Genomic DNA, 21,207 nt, shown 5'->3' with positions numbered 1-21,207 from the left:
ATTGTTGGTCCCTACATGAACCACTACATCTGGGTTCATGCCCTCGTTCTCAAGAATAGCCTGCACCTGATCTGAGATGTCCCGGACCCTGGCACCAGGGAGGCAACATACCATCCGAGACTCCCGATCTGCCCCACAAAATCTCCTATCTACCCCCCTAACTATAGAATCCCTTAAAACTATCGCTCTCTTCTCTTCCCTCCTCCACTTTCTAGTTGAGGGTTCAACCTCTGTGCCAGAGGCAGGACCACTACAACTCATTCCTGGTAGGTCATCCCCATCAACAGTATCCAGTGCGGTATACTTATTGTTAATGGGAATGACCGCAGGGGTGCTCTGCTCTCTCTGCCTGCTCCCTCTGCCTCTCTGGACCGTCACCCATCTGCCTACTTCTTGGTTTTTTGGTGTGACTACCTCCTGATAACTCCTATCTATCTCTGCCTCTGCTCCCGAATGATCCGTAGTTCATCCAGCTCCAGCTCCAACTCCCTAACTCGGGCTGATAGGAGCTGCAGCTGGACGCACCTTTTGCAGGTGTGGTCATCAGGGACAACTGTGTTGACCCTGACCTCCCACATACTGCATACGGAGCACACCACTGCTCTGACTGTCTCCCCCATAGCTGAACTGAATTAATAGAATAAGTCTAAAAAGCACCTAGCAACCTTACCTTCTTCCCCTCAGTGAGCAATCACACGGGCTTACCGAAGCCCACTTAGCCAAAGCCCAGGACTCTGCTTCCACAGACTCCGCTGCCCGCTCTGACAAGATTGACAGCTGGCTACATTATCACCTCAGAATTTAGCATGATCATCTCCTAATTAATGTTTAAAAGCTATATATTAACAACTTAGAAATGACAGTGAAATTGAAAGTGCTTTTTCTTTTGCCTGGGACCATGCTGAAATATTTCCACAGAGTGATGGAACGATTGAAATGCAATTTTAACGTTGCAAACACATTTTCTTGCAGATTTTATAACATTTCATTAAACACAGGAAAAAAAGATGCATGATTGATTACTGCCAAACTTCACTCATCAATAATGCAAACCTTAAATTTAATAATACAAACCATGCCTGCAGATGATTTAAAACTTACAGTGCTCACACTGTCTGCTGAATGATAACTGGTAAGGAATTGTACTGATACTTCAGAGCCATTCTTTCAAATGGGAAAATCTGCGTTGATAAATGTATTATTTTACAAAGCTGTGTTTCACTCTACTTTCATTTACTTTAAGCATCCATGTGTAGTAGAGACAACCTAGACCATCATAAGAGCATAAAATATAGGGGCAAAATTAGGGTATTTGGCCTATTGAGTCTGCTCTGCCATTTCATCATGGTTGATCCAATTTTCCTCTCAGCCCTGATCTCCTGCCTTCTCCCCATATCCCTTTATGCCCTGACCAATGAAGAATATATCAACCTCTGCCTTAAATATACATGAAGACTTGGCCTCCACAACTGCTCGTGGTAAAGAATTCCACAGATTCACCAGTGTCTATGCTACTGTGGCAGCCCAAGGTACCTGTGGCATACTATCATCTCCCCTGCCCTGCGCACTTAGCCTTAATTCAGAAGTAATGATTATCATGACTACTGACAATATGCATTTAACAATTCCTTTCTTTCATTTACTGGAGGCTAAATTTCTTTTAAAATAGGTTGATGTTTCTGTGAAAGGAATGGCTGGAGGAATGTTTAAATTTCAAAGTGAAGCTCAAAATAAATTTATTTTTGAAGTATATATACATCAGCACGTACAACTCTGAGGTTCATTTTCTGTGTGCATATTCAATAAATCTATAGAACAATAACTATAACAGAGAAACAGTGAAAGATTACACCAACGTGAGCATTCAACCAGAGTGCAGACTGTGAAAACAGAAAAAGAAGGAAATAATAGTAGTAAATAAATAAGCAGTAAATATCAAGAGCATGAGATGAAGATTCCTTGAAAGTGAGTCCATTGGTTGTGAGTACATTTTAGTGAATTCAGTTGAAGAGCCTGATAGTTGAAGGGTAGTAACTATTCCTGAATTGATCCGGAACACTCTATGCATACTGTCTTCCTTATTGTGCTTCTGGAGCATTACAGTCAGAAGGATGAGAAACAAACATCGCCGCGTGTTTTATGTATATTTCATTGTAGCATTATGTTTATTTTATTACAATTATGTTTTATTGCTGCACAATAACATCCTGTCACAGTGTTCTGTTTTACAATGTGTTCCAACATAATAACAAAAATGTGGAAAATAGATCACAAATGAAACAAGTGCATTTCTTTAAGGTTTACTGAATAAATTCTCTGTTGAAATCTCACATTGTCATTGCTTTGAAAAGAGCAATAAAAATTATTTAGGATTTCAATGATATGGAAATAATAGGCAAGGTATTAAGTTTTTTACATCTTATTCTGTGGTTGGGCTCATCAAGAACAATGATGAGATGGCCTACAATGACAAGGTGGCCTGGCGCCATGGCAAATAATCTCTTCCTTAGTGTCAACAAGATAAAGTAGATGGTTATTGACTTCAGAAGAACTTGCACTCTAGAAGATGGTCAAAGTTAGGGCATACTCTGGACTTAAGGCTTGTAGCAAATTATTAACTTCAGTAACCAAGCTTTAGGCTTGAACGTGGACTGTAGGTTAAATTTAAAATCTGGCTCTGGACAATAGGTTCCTGGAACTGTGGACAGCAATTAATCGAAAAACCAGGCAATGCTGATTAACATTCATTTTGGGTGTTTGGAGTGTGGGCGTGAAGAAAGAGGTGTGGATGTTATATGTAATTCAGAGGAAGCATTGTAAATATATTCCTTCAGAGAGTATCTCATTTTGTTGAATAAAAGACTTTTTATCTACCAGTGACATCTCTCTTGTGACTTTATTCACATTACAACAGTCAGCACTTAAAATAGCAAGTCTGTGGAGTTCCAGTGAGATTCCAGTTAATAAAGAGAAGTTTGGTTGCTTTGGCCATTGACAATCACCTTAATATTTCTGTCTTTTACAAATGCGCAACTGAGTTCAAAGTGCAGGTACCAAAGTAACATATATTCAGTAATTTAGATTAAGGTTATGACACTTTCTCTGAAGCCGTGCTCTCTGAAGCTGTGATTCTAATTAACTTAAGCTCCGAGAGCCAATGTGGCATGGAATGGCATGTTAAGTAATGACTGGATAGAGCTCTGAAAACAAGCATTAGAGGGAGAAGCCAATTGCACATGTGTGGTTGGACCCTTAACCTTTTGGCTTATTTGAATGACAGGGTAGTGAAGAGAATCTGAAGTTATCAGGATAACATCTGACAAGCCAGGATGAGCATTCAAATGAAGTGCTAAACTTCAGACTGAATTTCTGACAGTGCCATCGCTTTGCCTGCAATTTGGAATTGATTTGAATAGTAAGCATTTAAAAAGATTGAAAATATATCAATTTTGAAATCCTTGCAGATGCACAACAATTCTTAAGGGTCACAATATAAATAGATGTTGAGTGGTCTTAATGCTAACACCAATTATCACTCAACAAGCATTTTCAGCCCATTTCAAACATCTGAAGCTAATTAAGGAGCCAAGGTTTGGCACTGGTCACACTAGCAGCAGAATTTCAAATTACAAATATCCACAGTGTTTAATATGACAAGGACCCACATCTAGTCAAGTGAAACATTTCATCTTGTAATGATGGACACCATATTGACACTAAAGGAGCCATTGTCAAGAGAGCTGAATTGGAAATGATAGACAGGCGATTATCTATTTACGTAAATTGATGGCACAGCTTGCTCTCTGCTCTCTCTGAGTGCTGTACTCTGCCAAGACTTCTTGCAATCTAATACCATCTGAGCCTTGTCATCGCACAAATCTACAGGCATTTCAGAATAGTGGTTATGTTGCTGTCCTGCCAATCTGAAAGTTCCAGTATAATCATCAGGAGGCTTGAATCAAAATCAGTCTCAGCAGCTGGGGAATTTAACTTCAGTTAATTAAATTTAGAATTAAAATTTAGTCATTAATGGTCTCCTTCAAGCAATAGATTGTTATAAAAAATCCAGCTGGTTGCTTTCACCAATAAGAAAAATCTGCTAACACCAGGAGTGAGTAATTCGGCCCCTAACACCTGCACTTTCATGGCAAATTTTCTACACTCCACATCCCTTACCACCATAAATATTCAAAAGAATTATTGATCTCCATTTTCAATATACTCAGCAGCTGAACCTCCACAGCTCTCTGGCATAAATAACTTTAAAGACTCATTACCCTCTGAATAATGAAATTTATTTTCTTGTCTCTGTTCTGTTCTAGTTCAAGTTTATTGTCATTTCCACCTTACATGTGTAAGTCACCAAATGAAACAACACTTCTCCAGACCAAGGTGCACAACATCCTATGTATAATTCACACACACAACACATAAAGTAACATTACCACAAATACATAATAAGGTGCTTTTATGATACATTTTATGAAGTAAGGTTTGTACGATGCTACTGGAATTTCATATGCTGTGAAACCTGAATGATGGCAGGGTGTTCAGTAGTCTCACATCCTGGGGGATGAAACTGTTTCCATCTTAACAGTCCTTGTCCTAATGTTATGGTACCTCCTGCCCAATAGTAGGGGATCAAAAAGATTGTTGGATGGATGGGAGGAATCATTGACAATGCCTAGGGCTGTGCATATGCAGCACACCTGATATGGGTGGAAGAGAAACCCAGATGATCCTCTCAATCATTTGTAGGGACTTGCAGTCAGATGCTTTGTAGTTCCCATATCAAACAGAGATGTAGCTGCTCAGAATACTCTTGATGATGCTCCTGTAAAAGCTGGTTAAAATGGGGGTGGGGGCAAGACTCACTCATGTCAATCTCCTCAAGTACTGGAGATGTGGCTGTGCTTTCTTAACTAAAGAGGTCATGTTGAGGGACCAGATGAGATCGTCCATTATGTGCTCTCCCAGAAATTAGGTGCTCCTAACTCTCTCCACCAAGGTGGCATTTATGTGTCATGAGGAGTGGTCAGCCTGCTCTTTCCTAAAGACCACAATTATCTCTCTCTAGTCCCATTTTAAATTGTTGTTCTACCACACACTCTACCTCTTCTCTATACTCGGAATGTCTAGCCCTTTATTTGAGTGTGTGACACACAAAACTGGAGAAATTTTATCCCTGCATCTACTTTACCAAATTTTTCATGTTTCAATGAGTGAGAACGCAGTTGGCCCAGTCTGCTTAAGTACTCTATACAATTTCAGGAATTAATTATTGGGTTCTGTCACAATTATAGATACTGGTCTGCTCAGCTGGGTTGACCCTGACCAACTGAGGCCACAGAACCAGATACTGTTTTCCAGCTCAGCACATTGTATAATGATTTGATCTGTAAAAGCAGTAGGCAAGACAGGCTTTTCACTGTAAAATGGTACATGTGATGTAAAGAAACCAATAAAGATGTTATGACTACTCAAATCTTCAGATATAATTGCAGAAAGTACAAATGATAAGTTACATGATGATTGTAAGTTGTTCCTACTGGAAAGGCCTGGGAAGAGAAGCTGAGAATGTAGGGGAATAATAATGTAACCAGTGTAGGAGTAGAGTACATGGATGCTGGGTAATTAGTATCTATTCAGTGGGCCCAAGGGCCAGTTTCCAAGCTATACGATTATATACCAGTAGTAAAGTAGTTGACTCCCAAATACAATAGCAGACAAAACTCTCAGTTCAAGAACTATTATGGATAGATACCAAATGCTCAAATTTCAATTTCCAAATTAAATTTATTATCTTAGTATATATTTTTTGCCGTGTGCATGTTCTATTCTTTTTTCGTGGGTTGGGTGTTTGATGATTTCTTTGAACAGGTTCCATAGTGTTTCTTTGTTTCATGGCTGTCTGTCGGAGGATGAATCTCATGCTTGTATACTGCATACATACTTTAATAAACGTCCTTTGAATCTTTGAATGTCACAATATACATTCCCGAGGTTCACCTTCCTGTGGAGAATCACATTAAATACAAGAAACACAATAGAATCAATGAAAGACCACACCCAAGAGGACTGAAAACAACCAAACTGCAAAAAAAATCTGTACAAATACAAAAAGAAACAAAAAAACCTAATAGTGATATAATATTAATAAAAAAATAAATATTGAGAAAATAAGATGAAGAGTTCTTGAAGGTGAGTTCAATTCAGAAGGAAGAATTCAGTGATGGGGTCCGTGAAGTTATCCATCCTGGTTTAAGAGTCTGATGGTTGAGGAGTAATAACTGTTCTAGTTATGCAGATTCTGAGGCTCCTGTGCCTTCTTCCTGATGGCGGCAGGGAGAAGCGAGCATGACCTGGGTGGTGGGGGTCCTTGATGATCGATGTTACATTCCTGAGAGTGCATTCCATGTAGATGCGATCAATGGTGGGGAGCCGGGATGGACTGAGCTCTATCCATTTCTTTTTGAAAACTTTTCCGTTCAAAGGCAGTAGTGTTTCTATTCCAGGCCATGATGCAACCAAACAATATATTGTGACACTCTTGGGGGGATGGGGGGGGGGTGGGAAGTGCGGGGGCATGGTCAACAGTCCACCCCTGCATTTCTAATGACTTACACTGTTTATTGCTCTTGTGTTAAAATGCTTTTGTGGAATTATGGAGGGATGTTCCAGTTCATTTATTGTTACATTTGAGCTTGGGTTATACAGTTATTTGCTTTTGTATTTGTGGGAACTGGGGTTTGTGATGATCACCTCCCCTGTCTGTATGAGGCTGGCTGGGTTCACTCTCCAGGCCATGGGGCCTGGTCTGTTTCGCGTTTATTACAATAAAACAGTTGTTGAGTTAACAAGCTTCCCTGTCTGTCATTATGGACCAAATGCTCACCACAATACTCTCCACCACACATCTATAGAAGTCTGTCAAAGTTTTAGATGACATGCCAAATCTTGCAAACTTCTAAGGAAGTAGAGGCGTTGTCATACCTTCTTCATAATTGCACTTAATTGCTGGGTCCAGGACAGATCCTCTGAAAAGATAGCAAGGTCATCTATTATTAGTTAAATATGTTAAATGGTGGGATTAGTAGAGAAGCCCACATTCTATGGGTGAATAAATAAATAACTACAACAGTCGTTTGCATATTTGTTATCACCTATTTCCACAAAGGCATATAGAAATTATGCACAAGAAAATACAAAGCATAGTCTATTATTCTATCCTATGTATAAATGAATTAGTTAGTTTATGCAATATATCAAAATTCACAGATAACTATTTTGAATAATTATGAATGCAGTCTTCAATCTAATGCTAATAATATACCTTTACTAGCCCAAATACTGTGGCGTTTGTTGATTCACTGGTACAAAAGCACCCTAGCAATGGAAATACTTCAAATGACAATGTTAGACATTCCTGGCAGCTGAGATTGCAAGAGCATAAATAATGAAGCTTCAAATATTATATTACTCAGACAGCTTTACGCCTTTCTTGCTGAGATGCAAGGTTAGCATTTCCCTTGGGCAGATCATAATGAGCTGCATAAAGCAATAATCCTCTCAAACCCCAACAGCAAAAAAAAATTATTTTTAAATGTGTTCTCCCAAGAGTGATGGCATCAATGATATACAACAATTGATACGCGGTGGATAAAGTCAGCCCAGAGTAAGAAGGACAAATGTGTGGAGAACTATAAATGATTTATTTATGGGTGTTCATTAAGTTTGACTGCACCCTCAAACATGCAGCGACATTATGTCGAAGGATAAGTACACAACTATTAACGAGTTCTCCTCCAAGTTCCACAATGTCTACATTTGATCATGCACTCCTGCTCTAACCTCCGTGAATCTGATTTTGTCACTTTGCCTCCCAACAACACAAAGGAACAGCCTCACCTTACACGTTGCATCAGTTCAACAAACCTGATCAAGGAGGGACTAAGCCCCCTAAAATTAACACTTTTTATTAATCTTGAAATACACTTCTCAATGTTAAGTCCATCATTTTTTATTGAGCACATAAAGTAGTTACCACTGACTATTGTCTTAATGACAAGATTCAAAAATGTGGGAAATATTAAACTATATACGTTCCTGATGAAGAGTCTCAGCGTCAGCCCGAAACATCAGCTGTTCATTCCAGTCCATAGATGCTGCCTGGCCTGCTGAGTTCCTTCAACATTTTGTATGTGTTACTCTGGATTTCTATATCTGTACAATCACTTGTGTTGATGGTAGAAATTTATTGTGCTAAAAATGCATTTGTAGAAACTGGCACTTCATTCTCTGCTTTCAAAATTCAGTTCCATTAAATGCTTAGAAAGCTGAAATTTGGAAATGAATTTCATGCTGTGTCACTGAAATGGGGCACATTAGGCTTGATATAAATGTTGTTACACTATTTCATGGTCACGGTTACACCCAGTGACTCCATGTAAAGAAACTGGCCAGAGGGACAATGATGTTGACAATATTTTTTTGAGTTTTCTTCTGAGCCTCGGGTTCTACTCTGAAAGCACTGACACCCTCAGACCAAGAACTGAACTCTTTGCAATTGCAAAGGTGCATTTCATTGCTAGTCAGGAACAGGTCTAATACTTCTTTCTAGCAAAGATAACATGCTTCTTTGCAACAGCCATGGCTGCAGAACAGAAGGAGATGAAGTATTTCCATCACTGTTACGATTCAAGGTGGTTCAATGTAATTTCCAGTTCACAAGTGTAAAGGAGAACAAAATAGTTGTTACTCTGGATCCAATGCAGCACAAAGCACAGTAAGGTGAAGAATAAAATAATAAGGAATGCAATTAATATAAATACATAAAATAGCTTATATACATGGATTGTTTGTATGTCCATAAAGTGACCCCAGCACAGGAATGTACAGGTACAGCGGTAAGCCTTCCACAAGAAGAAGAATAAAGTTCCAGCTTCACTTATAAAGGGAGACCCACTGCTCATACTCCCAATGCAGGGTGAAGGTACAATCACCGCACACCTATTAAACTCTATGTCCCCATTGTGAACCAGCTAGCATTCCCTTCAGACAGAGTGAGGGAGTGAGAAACTGTGACAATGGCAGTAACCACTTTGAGATCTGGATGAGTTAATGCCAGGTCAAGATCATGTCGGAAAGTGTCAGGAAATTTTACCTTGGCGTATGCAAGGCAGCCTAGAGCAGCAAACATGAATACATGGTGTCTCTGTGCAAAGCACTTCCTCTGCAGGAGAACAGCAAACCAGCATTCCACTTGTGTGGAACACTGTTACCTGTGTTGTCTAGCAAACCACATGCAACGTACACAGTACATTGACATAGGAGAGTACAGCACAGGAGCAGATCCCTCAATGTACAACGCTGTGCCAAACCAGTTAAGTTTGTAATTAGCTAAACTAATCCCCTCTGCCTACACAATCTCCATATCCTTCCGTATTCCTCAAAGTCATGTGCCTATCTAAATATCTTTTAAAAGTCTTGAACGTATCAGTTTCTATCACCACCCCATAATTCAAAGTTCAAAATGCATTTATTATCAAAGTACAACTTTGAGATCTGTCTCTTTACAGGCAGCCACAAAACAAAGAGATCCAGATGAGCCCTTTAAAAAAAAGAAAACCAACAATGTGGAGAGGGAGACAAATTGTGCACACAATAAAAGTAAGCAAAAAGCATTAAAAAAAAGAGTCAATAGTCACAAAGTCCAGAGCAGCCTGAGCAGCCAGAACATTCCAGTTACCCAGCAATCTCTATGTAAAAAATCTTGTCCCTCATACCTCTTTTGAAATTACCACCTCCCACCTCAAATGCATGCCCTTGGTACAGACACTTCAATCCTAAGAAAAAGGTACTGTCTGTCTACTCTGTCTATGTCTCTCATAATCTTATCAGATCTCCCCTCAGCCTCTGCCACCGGAGCTGTCAGCAAGCCCTCTAGGAAAAAGAACATCTCCCCTTCCCATGCTATGTATCTAGCTGGGACTGAGCCTGGCTAATGTGAAGAAGGTCCAGCTAGAGACAGAGATGATGGAAGAGATCCCACAGAGAAACCATCTGAGAAAAGACAGGTGATGAGGAGGAAGAAAGTGCAGAAAGAGCCATCCAAAAGCCAAGCTACTTCAGACAACAGCAAGATGAGTAGGGAAAAATGTGAGAATTCCCTGACAGAAATCAGTAGCTTTTGTTCACCAGATAGAATATAAAGTGTCACAAAGAAAAGGAATGCCAAAATAGAAGGGTTAGAAAGAAGGAAGAAAATAAACCCAGGTCGATTACTAACACAAGAGAATCTACAGATGCTGGAAATCCAGGGCAACATGCACAAAATGCTGGAGGAGCTCAGCACATCAGGCAGCATCTATGGAAATGTGACCATCATCAGGATTGGAAAGGAAGGGGGAAGGTGCCAGAATAAATAGATGGTTGGAGGGGAAGGAGGCCAGCTGGAAGGTCTATTGCTGAAACCAGGTGGGTAGGAAAGGTAAAGAGAAGGAGAAGGAGAGGAAGGAATCTGATAGGAGCAAAGAGAAGAACATAGGAGAAAGGAAGAGGGGCATCAGGCAGAGGTGACAAGCAGGTGAAAAGAGGCAAGAGCCAGAGCAGGGAATAGAAGAAGCAGGGTGGGGGGGAGAATTTGTTTTTTTACCAGAAGGAGATACAGATAAGATATTCAAGCCATTAGGTTGGAGGCTACACGGATGGAATATATAGTGCTTCTCCTCACCCCGAGCGTGGCGTCATCTTGGCACAGTACTAATCAGTGCAATGCTTTCCATAAACATCATGTGCAACTCTAAAACAATGCTGTAATATTGGTCACTGTGCCACACTCGTACAGAACCTTCTGATCAATTTATCTTTCTTGTGTAAAAGTCCTTATACTGAGTCTAATTCTCTGTCAGTCAATATGACACCTGACTGCCAGCGTTAATCTTTCCCGTTGTGACGATTAGAGGATCGCTATCTGCAGAAAACAACTGGATTTGACCCCTTCCAAAGGCAAAACGGGAGCTGACAGACCTTGTACATTTCCATGTGTCAAACAGCAGTGAGAATGTTCTCTGTTGACATCTTATGTCCATAGAGACCTAGAAACAGCAAACCTAGCCCCTTTTTGAAGAGAAAGTGGGGTGGTTTCTTACAACAGTCTAAGGCAGATGCTAAGTGCCCAGCATCTACTAATAAAGGGTTAAAGTTGGTTTTATAACTTGAACTAGATACCCCTTCCTGATGGTTGTTCATTGTATCCAGCAATGACAAGAAACCTGTGCAGAAGAGTATTAAAGTGGAACAACCATTGCACTGAGCCAGTTCACTCTCTTGACCTCTGAAATCTGAGTCTATTTGCCATAACTGGGGTCTTTTCTCACTTCTGTGCCTCATCATGCCCTTCACTCTCCACGGAACGTTGTAGAGCTGTCTTCCTGGCCATTGGATCTCACTGTCGATCTTATCCATCTAGTCCATCAGAGCTGATTTTACATGTTAGGATAGGCATGTCCCTATCTTACCGGGTATGAGACCAACAGGTTCCTACATCAGGCTTAGCCGACCTGTTGAAGGGTTGTATCAGGGTGTGGCCGCTGTTGTTTACAAACAGCTATTTGGAGTGACAGGTGATCATTGCTCTCTTGAAAATGTTGATTTTATTTATTTATTAATTGGGGTACAGTGCAGAGTAGATCCTTTCAGCCCTTTGAGCCACACCACCCAGCAGAAGCTCTCCACTTCTTTCCGGGCCATTGTAGTGTGGTGAGCTGATGTCTATCTTATTGATGACAGGCAGCATCTCTCAGATACCTCCTCTTACCAACTCCTTGAAGAGGATCCCACTCCAGGTATCAAAAATTTGTCTTTGACACCAACACTGACCTCATCAACTCTGCAGAACTTCCATCCACTGCCACCAAACTTATATCTCCCTTTCCCTGTACTGCTTCCTTTTACTTCTTATCCAAGAGTCAAACACCTGACTGTTTGAGTAGGCCTACTGTCTCTACATGCACTTGTCCCACTGAATTCATGTCCTTGTACCTCAACTCCATTCTGTCCCCCTTAGTTCTGTCCATTCCGACCTACATCCATGACACTTCACATGCTCACAATCTCTCCAACACTTTCACTTCCCTGGCCCTGCCTGACCACCTCATTTTCACCATGAATGTACAGTCCCCATACACTTCTATTCCTTATCAAGAAGGCCTGAATTTTCTCTGCTTCTTTCTCATCAAAAGACCCACCAATCCCTCTTTACCACCACCACCCTCCACCTGGTAGAACTGGTTCTCATCTCAACAACTTCTCCTTCGGCTCCTCCCACTTTCTCCAGAGTCAAGGAGTGGTAGCCATGGACAACTGCATGGGCCTCAGCAATGCTTGCCATTTCAATGGCTATGTAGAACAATCCATGTTCCAGACATTCCCTGGTAATGCTCCCAACTCATTCTTCACTGCATTTCCACATGTTTCTCTGGATTTTGAGCATCTGCAGAATCTCTTGTGTTTATTGTTTCTTCACAAAAAAAACAGATTTAAATATAGCAATAGACAGCTACTTAATTATTGCATTAGAGATATTACACTGCATATTACTGCAGACTATGAATATCTGATAAAAGTAATTTTGAATCAAAGTTGCCGTGGAAAATATTCTAAAACATGTTGAGTAACTTCCATAAATTAAAAATTTGAATTAATGATCTTTGCCATGATGACAAACTTGATGAGTATCATTTTATAATACAACTAAAAATACTTCTGGAATTCTATGCATGGTCATGATTTCAATGAAGTGCTCCTCCAAAGATGTATCAAAATTCCCAGAATACAGATCAATTATTTTCTTTTTAAAGAATTTCAGTTTATTGTATGAGTGATTGTTCAATGCTGGACTACGAACCAAAATAAAAGTTTCCTCACAAAAATATGGGTGTACTGTATATTCAATATATTTTAATGCATGACCATAATATATTTCAAAAAGCTCTTCTCAGTCTTAAGAATTTTATCACATAGAGGCTAACTCCATAATTTCTTCTTCATAAAACAACCCCAGTGTTGTACAGGTTGAATACCTCTTTTTGGAAATGCTTGTGGCCAGAAGCTTACAATCACCATCATTTCCATCTGAATTTAGGGTATGCACTCCTTGTCTTGCACTTGTTCATCAGACATATGTACTTAACAGTAAAAATTATTACATAACATTAATGTAATGAAAATATAATATGTGCAGGGTAACAAAGGCAGTACAATAGCATCGGGAGAATACCTGAATCAGCTGTTGAACAACAGCAAATAATGGCAGGCTCTCAGTCTCCACCTATGGTGCTGTATTTTGATTAAAAGGTTACAGTATGCTATATTTGTACTTTACTTGTTTTTAGGTTTTATGTAAAGGATAAGAACTATCAGCATTGTAAACTTGTTCTGTTATCAGATTTTCTTCAAGGACGACCCAAGCAAACTCTTCCAAAGAATTTCTCTCCTGCTTCATGATTAGAAGACACTTTATCACCACAAATCTTTAAATACTTAATGCCAAGCCTCTTCTTAAATTTCTGCAACCAGTCTGCTGAATATTCACAATCCCCTTCAATTTTCAATCTGTCATAATAAATCTTTGCTTCTTTGATGATCAGCATACTGTTAAATGGCATATGATCATTTCGACTGATGAATCCTCTCTTTTAATACACAGTCCAGATCTTCATTTTTGTTTAATCCAATGTTTTTCTATTTTTCATTAACTTCCTTTCATTACATATGTGAGATCACTTTTCAGAACCGTCTGTAGTATGCAGAGACCTGCATATCAACTGGGAATCTTCCCAGTGCCTTGTGCAATTTTCCACTTGTGACGTCATGTTCAGCTTTACAAAACAAATTTGGATTTCGAAGGCTTTTGGATTTTGGAGTTTTGGAAAAGGGGTACTCAATGTGACTTGTGAAGAACAGCAAGAAATCCCTCTTTAAATAAAGAGCCCAAAAATGTATGCATTGCTTTAGCTATGGTCTCACCACATCTTGTAGATTGTAGCAATGTTGCCCTACTTTTACACTTCTGTGCAGAGAACGTTAATCTGGCAGGGATACAATCAATCTTCTTTTTTTGAAATTCAAAGCCGCTTGCAAAAGTGATGTGAAAATATTTAAAATGACTGTCGAGGCTGGGAAGAAATAGCTGACAGAAAGAACCCAGATGGCGGTAAACAATTTGCAAACAGCTACAAAGAGTGATGATGAACTCATCAAATAATCAGAAGCAAAGGCATTTCATAAAGTGTCAATTCTCTCAACAAGATTCAGGGGGGAAAGTGTGTTTCTGACAGCTATCCAGAGATCTATTTATCCCATATTGGATGCTGTTTTCAAACTCAGTTATCTATTTAAACAAATGGAGGCCCACAGCTGATCAATAGACTGGATTTCACATTGTTTCCATTTTCCTAAATGTCAATAGATGGGCAGTGTGCAAGGCTGAGTTCACTTGATAAAATCATTTTTACTTCATTGTATTCAATGAAAAGATTGTTTTTAATCAAAAACAACAAAGTCGTTATGGAAGACAAGCTTTTGTTCTATCGATGCTTCACTGTTAGATAATACTATCAAAAATAACCTGAAATATTTATTCTGACTCAACAAAATACTACACAATCAGAGAGGATGCATCCAGCATTATAAATAGCAGCATAATTAAGCAAATTAATTTAAAAATTGCCGTGACAGCGAAGGTTGCAAACAATACAAGAGTACGTTGTCTCAGCGTAGGGTTGAGATCTGTTTTGAGTATTTCATGGTGTCATGGGAAAAGTAGTTCAGTTCCTATAGGGGGTTTACAACTCACAACAGGGAATCCCACGGACATGTTTATTGTCATTCAACAGTATGCATGTAACCATCCAAGGACCAAGGTGCACAACATAGTACATATAACTCACATACAACACAGAAAGTAATATTATCACAAATCAATTAAAAGGTAATAAAATATATTGCAGAAAATTGACATTTAGCATAAAGTGCATTGAAAAAGTGAACACTATTGGTGCTTCATACTTGATGGGACCTGGGTGGTGGCAGGAAGCTCAGTAGATTCATGGTCTGTGAGTTGAAGCTGTTTCTCAGCCTAACAGTTCTTGTTCTAATGCTACAGAACCTCCTACCTGATGGCAGGGGGTTAAAGAGGCTGTTGGATGGATGGGAGGAATCATTGACAATGCTAGGTTGATTATTATTCAATTTTACACATGTATACCATTAAAAAAGAAGACATTCCTCAGGACCAAGGTGCACAATACAGAGAAGTATAACTCACGCACATCACCTAAAGTATTACCACAAATAAGTTATCAAATAATAAAAATATATTCCAGAAGAGTGACATTTAGCATTAGGTGCATTTATGACACCAGTTAAAAAGTAAACATTATAACATTACTGGCACTTCATACATGGTGTGACCTGGGTGGTGACAGGGAGTTCAGTAGTCTCATGGCCTGGGGGAAGAAACTGTTTCCCATCCTAACAGTTATTGTCCTAATGCTACGGTACTTCTTGCCTGATGGTGGGTGATCAAAGAGACTGATGAACAGATGGGAGGACCCTGCATTTGGGGGATATCTGATAAGCATCTCAGAAAGGTGGAAGAGAGACCCCAATATAAAGCAACAAAGTGAGCCCATGAGAGGATCAGCATGAACAGCTTCCCTGTGGAGATTTGTATATGGGGTCCACTGGAAGGGATTCAGTCTCCTGGTGACAATCTACAGAACACTAGAAGTGAAAGTGAAAATAGGTTCAAAGGTTTATTTGGTTGTCAAAGTATGCGATTATAATTCAACTTCGATATTCGTCTACTCCAGATAGCCATTAAATTCAGAAAGACCATGGGTGCTGATGAAAGAAAAGGCATCAATTCCCCCTCCTACCAGTATGAAAAACAGAAACAAAACTTACAGATCCTCCCTGCAGCAAAGAAAAGCCACAAAAACAATCAATGATCCTCTACACATAACAATCCCAACCCCCTCACTCGCAGAAAAGAACCATGACATTGGCACAAAAACCTCAACCCCCATCTGAGATACGGAAAACTAACACATCATCCACCGACCAATCAACCACAAGAAAGAAAACACCAAAAATCTGAAGAAAACCAATAGAAAGTACAGTCCAATAATCACATAAATCTCAAAATACGGGAAATGTCTTTTTTGCTGCGTACAAGCAGAGGAAGCAACACAAATTCAGTCATTATGCAAAGAGTGATCACTGACCTGGTTGCTAATGCGACAATCCAGGGCCAAAAGTACTGATTCAGGCCAACCTCGCCGATCCCAGCTGTCGACTGTCTCGTGCCAAGCCTTCACATTCACCTCGATGCTTCATCCTTCCTCACTGCTTCAAGATGGAGTCATTCATGACCTCGCACCTCATATCTGGTCAGATTGTGTTCTCAGACCTTTTTGCCCCCCAACTCTGATCTCCACAAGGCAGCTTGTGTTCTTAGTCCTTCTTGGTTCCCAGTCTCTGATCTCCACGAGGCAGCTCTCCAGACACAGCGCATTGCTGGATCCTTCGATGAAGATTCAAACTACACGTCACAGGCTCCAACGGTTTCTATAACACAAAGAACAAGCAGAATGCATTAAAGAAATGAAATAATTGGAAAATTTTGCTATCTGGAAGATGTTGCCCATGGAATCCTTACTGCTGGTGCCACCTTGACCAAAAGAACACTTTCAGCACTTATAGAGGATGTTCTGGATGGTCTCTGATTTTAGAAAGCTGAAACTGCAAAAATACTTGGTGTGGTTACATTCCAAAGCAGACGGCAGATAGGCTTATTAAGTAGCACAAGTGTCTGCTTAATACCCGAAAGCTTGCTTTTTGTGATCATAAGGTTCTCAACTCCTGTTTCAAAATTTCTTTCTTCAGGGCAACAATCCTCCCCACCACCACCCTACCTACAATGTTTAAAAAATAGTGCAAGATATCTTAGAGTCAGAATCAGGTTTAATGTCACTGGCATACGTCATGAAGTTTGTTGTCATGTGGCTGCAGTGCAACACAATACATAATAATAAAAAACTCTCTTAGTTACAGTAAATATATACATTATATATAAGTTAAATTAAATAAGTAGTGTAAAAAGAGAGAGAAAAAAGTAGTGAGGTTGTGTTCATGGGTTCAATGTCCATTCAAAGGTCTGTTAGTGGAGGGGCAGAAGCTGTTCATGAAATATTAAATATATGCCTTCTGGCTCCTATACCTCCCCTCCAATGGTAGCAATGAGAAGGGGGCATGTCCTGTGTGATGGGGTCCTTAATGATGGATGTTGTTTATTTGAAGCACCGCTCCTTGAAGATGACCTGGATGCTGGTGAGGTTAGTTCCTATAATGGAGCTGGTTGAATTTACAACTTTCTGCAGCTTATTTTGATTCTGTGCAGTAGAGCCCTCCCCCCCATACCAGACCATGATACAATCAGTTAGACTGCTCTCCACGGTATATCTCTAGAAATCTGTGAGTGTCTTTCATGACATACCAAATCTCCTCAGACTCCAAATGAAATATACAAGTTACTTTGTTCTGAGATTCCGTTCATGAAATGTATTTATTGCCTTTGTGATTTCTGCCTTTCTGTGCCATGAGTGAACTGTGTGTATTATTTGGTCATTTTTCGTAGGACTTGTGTGCTCTTCTGGTTGAAGGATGATGAATACTGATGAATTTAGAGCTATCTCTTCAGCTCTAGGGCTTTCATCACGAAGATCTATCATATTCAGGATTAGGAATGCACTGAACTCCTTTATATAATGCTTCCAAACAGCAATTTTCTATCAAAAGTGATGCCCTTTGCCACTAGTGCAGAGTTACACAATGGCATCTCAGTGATAAAAGGCGTTTTTTGTGCACTTACAAGAATACCGAATACTGAAAATGCCTAAGTGCTTTCCTGTTGCCTGCAGCCATTGTCCAGGTAAGTTAAGTGTTTTAAAATCCTAAACCTCTGCTGGGAGCTTGCGATGTACTTCAAAAATATCTCTAACCATCGAAAATTAGCACCTCGAACATGGACCGTCTCCATCTGAAAAAGAACAAGTGTTTCTTCAGCTTTAGGTGTGACTGACTAAACTGAGGCATGTGGAAGCTGTAATTGGGAAATGTAAAAGAATTCTATCCTCATAGCAGACCTTTTGAAGAGCAGGAATCTAAGAGAATCTCACTCTCCTGAATAATGTTTTTACACCTATTAAATACAAACAATTCGAGTTGTAATCAGCAACAGTTTCACTTATAATCATTGTTTTTAATGCATAACTAAGCAGAATTAAATTTCTGCAATGGTAGTACATTCCTACCAGCAGAACCAATTTGAATATTCAATACAGAAATTTAGAACATAGAACAATACAGCACAGTACAGGCCCTTTGGCCCACAATGTTGTACCGACCCTTAAACCCTGCCTCCCATATAAACTCCAACCTTAAATTCCTCCATATACCTGTCTAGTAGTCTCTTAAATTTCACTCATGTATCTGCCTCCACCACTGACTCAGGCAGTGCATTCCACGCGCCAACCACTCTCTGAGTGAAAAACCTTCCTCTAATATCCCCCTTGAACTTCCCTCCCCTTACCTTAAAGCCATGTCCTCTTGTACTGTTGCCCTGGGGAAGAGGCGCTGGCTGTCCACTCTATCTATTCCCCGTAATATCTTGTATACCTCTATCACTTCCCCTCTCATCCTCCTTCGCTCCAGAGAGTAAAGCCCTCTCTCCTGATCATAATACATACTCACTAAACCAGGCAACATACTGGTAAATCTCCACTGTACCCTTTCCAATGCTTCCACATCCTTCCTATAGTGAGGCGACCAGAACTGGACACAGTACTCCAAGTGTGGCCTAACCAGAGTTTTATAGAGCTGCATCATTACCCCAAAACTCTTAAACTCTATCCCTCGACTTATGAAAGCTAACACACCATAAGCTTTCTTAACTACCCTATCTACCTGTGAGGCAACTTTCAGGGATCTGTGGACATGTACCCCCAGATCCCTCTGCTCCTCCACACTCTCAAGTATCCTGCCACTTACTTTGTACTCTACCTTGGAGTTTGTCCTTCCAAAATGTACCACCTCACACTTCTCCGGGTTGAACTCCATCTGCCACTTCTCAGCCCACTTCTGCATCCTATCAATGTCTCTCTGCAATCTTCGACAATCCTCAACACTATCCACAACACCACCAACCTTTATATTGTCTGCAAACTTGCCAACCCACCCTTCTACCCCACATCCAGGCCATTAATAAAAATCACAAAGAGTAGAGGTCCCAGAACAGATCCTTGTGGGACACCACTAGTCACAACCCTCCAATCTAAATGTACTCCCTCCACCACGACCCTCTGCTTTCTGCAGGCAAGCCAATTCTGAATCCACCTGGCTAAACTTCCCTGGATCCTATGCCTTCTGACTTTCTGAATAAGCCTACCATCTGGTACCTTGTCAAATGCCTTACTGAACACAAACCTCCGTAAAATATTAAATGACCTGTCTTGGACTGTACACATGCACATCGATGATAGAAAATCAAGTTCAAGTTATTGTCATCTGACTCTACATATGTACAAGAAAGTGAAACAATGTTCTTCAGGACCACAGTGCACCCACAAAACATATATCACACACAGCATATGAAACAAAATATTACCACAAATAAATTAATAAAATATCATTCAAAGTGCACAGCACATATAAAAAGCAAACAGTTTGCTGTCCAACTGATAAGAACAGAAGAACATAAGAAATAGGAGCAGGAGTAGGCCATCCGGCCCATCGAGCCTGCCCCACCATTCAATAAGATCATGGCTGATCTGTCCGTAAACTCAGCTCCATCTACCTGCCTTTTCCCCATAACCCTTAATTCCCTTTCTGTGTGAAAACCTATCTAACTGCTTCTTAAATATAATTAGTGAGGAAGCCTCAATTGCTTCCCTGGGCAGGGAATTCCACAGATTCTCCACTCTCTGGGAAAAACAGTTTCTCCTCATCTCCATCCTAAATCTTCTCCCCTGAATCTTGAGGCAATGTCCCCTAGTTCTAGTCTCACCTACCAATGGAACAATAAACACAAAGTACACTGCAGATGCTGTGGTCAAATCAAGACGTACAAACAAGCTGGATGAACTCAGCTGGTCGGGCAGCATCCGTTGAAATGAGCAGTCAACGTTTCGGGACGAGACCCTTCATCAGGACTGAAGAAGGAGGGGGAAGGGGCGTTACAAAGAAGGTGGGGGGAGGGTGGAAGGTGTCAGATGAAAAACCAATGAGAGGAAAGATCAAGGGGTGAAGGAGGGGAAGCAGGGAGGGGAGAGGCAGGAGAGGTGAAGAAGGAATGAAAGGGGAAAGCACTATGGGTAGTAGAAGAAGGCAGAATCATGAGAGAGGTGATAGGCAGCTAGAAGAAGAGGCAGAGTGAAAGTGGGATGGTGGAAGGGAGAGGGAGGGAATTACCAGAAGTTGGAGAATTCGATGTTCATACCAAGGGGCTGGAGGCTACCCAGACGGTAGATGAGGTGATGCTCCTCCAACCTGAGTTTGGCCTCATCATGGCAGTAGAGGAGGCCATTTATGGACATATCTGAATAGGAATGTGAAGCAGAGTTGAAGTGGGTGGCAACTGGGAGATCCTGTCTGTTGTGGCGGATAGAGCGGAGGTGCTCGACGAAGCGGTCCCCCAATCTGCGTCGGGTCACGCCGATGTAGAGGAGGCCGCACTGGGAGCACCTGATGCAATAGATTACTTCAACAGACTTACAAATGAAGTGTTGCCTCACCTGGAAAGACTGTTTGGGGCGCTGAATGGTGGTAAGAGAGGAGGTGTAAGGACAGGTGTAGCACTTATGCTTGCAGGGATAAGTACCAGGTGCGAGATCTGTGGGGGGGGACGTGTGGACCAGGCAGTCATGGAGGGAATGATCCCTGCGAAAAGCGGAGGGGGTAGAGAGGGAAAGATGTGCTTAGTGGTGGGGTCCTGTTGAATGTGGCAGAAGTTGAGGAAGATAATATGCTGGATCCGGAGCTGGTGGGGTGGTAGGTAAGGACAAGGGGAACACAGTCCCTGTTGTGGTGACGGGTGGATGGAGTGAGGGCCGAAGTGCAGGAAATGGAGGAGATGCAGGTGATATG

The sequence above is a fragment of the Hypanus sabinus genome, chromosome 2 (assembly GCF_030144855.1).
Source record: "Hypanus sabinus isolate sHypSab1 chromosome 2, sHypSab1.hap1, whole genome shotgun sequence".
Lineage (NCBI taxonomy): Eukaryota > Metazoa > Chordata > Chondrichthyes > Myliobatiformes > Dasyatidae > Hypanus > Hypanus sabinus.
This window is presented reverse-complemented; position numbering follows the sequence as displayed.